The sequence below is a fragment of the Nicotiana tabacum genome, chromosome 24 (genome assembly GCF_000715075.1).
Source record: "Nicotiana tabacum cultivar K326 chromosome 24, ASM71507v2, whole genome shotgun sequence".
NCBI classification, from domain to species: domain Eukaryota; kingdom Viridiplantae; phylum Streptophyta; class Magnoliopsida; order Solanales; family Solanaceae; genus Nicotiana; species Nicotiana tabacum.
Window position 1 is genome coordinate 104836719 of NC_134103.1, and position 2460 is coordinate 104839178.

A 2460-nucleotide genomic window follows, 5' to 3' on the forward strand; every position below is an offset into this window, starting at 1 on the left:
TATTCATGGATGAATTTTGGGAAAAAAGAAATCTACCAGGCTTGCTCGGCCGAGTTTACTCGGTTGAGCGCCGGTCGCGCTCCACGAGTTTGGGGCGTGACAAACCTTCTACAAATCCGCGGTAATACCGTGCGACACCAAGAAAATTCCGAATCTCCGTACCTGAGGACGGCCTGGGCCAACTCTGTATTGCGTCAACCTTCTTCGGGATCCACCTTGATCCCTTCACTCGACACTACACGCCCCAAACATGCCACTTAATCTAACCAGAACTCACACTTCAAAAGCTTTGCATACAACTTCTTTTCTCTCAAGGTCTAGAGCACAGTCCACAGGTGTTGCTCATGATCCTCCCGACTCTGGGAGTACACCAGAATGTCGTCAATAAACACAATGACGAATGAGTCAAGATAGGGCAGGAAATACACTGTGCATCAAGTGTATGAATGCTGCTGGGGCATTGGTTAGCCCAAATGACATCACAAGAAACTCGTAGTAACCATACCGAGTCCTAAAAACAGTCTTCGGCATATCTGGCTCCCGAATCTTAAACTGATGATAGGCTGAACGCAAATCGATCTTGGAAAACCCCCTGACACCCGGTAACTGATCAAATAGGTCATCAATACGAGGTAAGGGATACATGTTCTTCACTTAACTTTGTTCAACTCGCATTAACCAATGCATATGCGCACAAAACCATGTTTTTTCTTCACAAACAGGACTGGAGCACCACAAGGCGACACACTGTGCCGAATAAAGCCCTTATCAAGAAACTTCTTTAACTGCTTCTTTACCGGTTTCAACTCTGGTGGGGCCATACGATATGGAGGAAAAGAGATTGGCTGAGTGCCCGGTAACAAATCAATACCAAAGTCGATATCCCTGTCGGGCGGCATGCCTGGAAGATCCGTTACAAACGCATCTGGATAATCCCTCACTACCGTAACTAACTCAACGGTGGGGGTATCAATACTGACATCTCGCACATAAGCTAAATACGCATCACACCCCTTCCCAACCATTCGTTGAGCCTTTAGAAATGAAATAACTCTGCTAGGGGTATAAACTAAGGTACCTCTCCGCTCTAACCGTGGCAATCCTAGAATAGCCAGCGTCAACTGAGCACTAATCAAGAATAGTATAGTGGGGCGACAATCAGTCCATGCCCAAAATAATATCAAAGTCTACCATACTGAGCACTAATAAATCGGCTTCGGTCTCAAAACCACTAAGAACAACCAAACACAATTGATACACATGGTCAACAACAATAGAATCTCCCACAGGTGTAGACACATAGACATGAGAACTCAATGAATCACGGGATACACCCAAATACAGAGAAAAATAAGATGACACATAGGAATAAGTGGATCCTGGATCAAATAAGACTGATGCATCTCTATGACAGAGCATAACAATACCTGTAATGACAAAGTCGGATGCAACTGCCTCTGTACGAGTAGGAAGAGCATAATATCTGGTCTGGCCTCCCCTTCTAGGGCGACATCTACCTGCCCGACCTCCACCTCAAGCTGGCTGAGCAGATGGAGTGGTAGTTGGTGTTGTACCCATAGCCTGAGAACCCGGTGAAGCACGTGGTGCCTGAGTAGCCTGTGGAGGTGCACCCCTCCTATGGCTGGGGCAATCCCTCACCATATGACGAGTGTCAGCACACCCAAAACAAGCTCTTAGAGGACGTGGCTGTTGTGGCTAGCTCGGGCCTGATCGGTTAGATTGACCACTGAAAGCACCCTATGTAGGGGTGCGCTAGACACTGGTGGTACATAATAAGGAACCTGGGGCCTAGGAGTGGCCGGAATACCACTGGTATCTAGAAGTGCTGAATGAACAGGGCAACTCACATAGCCCCTACCATGACGACCTGGAGCTGGGGCACGAGTACCACTATAAGGGCCAGACTCTCTAGACCTCTTGGCCTCACTACTCTCTCTCCCGAGTCAGCATACCCTCCAATCTCCTCGCAATCCCCACTACCTGCTGGTCTGCAATATTTATCTCCAACTCTCGAGCCATGCTAAATCTGATACTGAGGTTGAGCCCCTCGATGAACTGAAAGACCAGCACTCGAACACTAGCAACCAAGGCTGGTGCATGCCTAGCCAAATCACTGAACCGAACCGCATACTCAGAAACGGTCATAGAACCATAGCGCAACTCCTCAAACTCTACACGCCATGCATCTTTGAGACTCTAGGGAACATACTCCCTTAAGAACATATTCGAGAACTGAGTCCAGGTGAGTGAAGCTGCCTTGGCCATACTACCCAACTCATCAGCTCACCACCACTGATAGGCCGCTCCCCTAAGTTGGAATGCTATGAAAGCAACCCCACTAGTCTATGCAATACCCATGGTACAGAGGATACGTGGCACTCCACAAGAAATCCTTGGGCATCCTCTGATGCCAAGAAACTGAAGGAAAGAGGGTGTTAC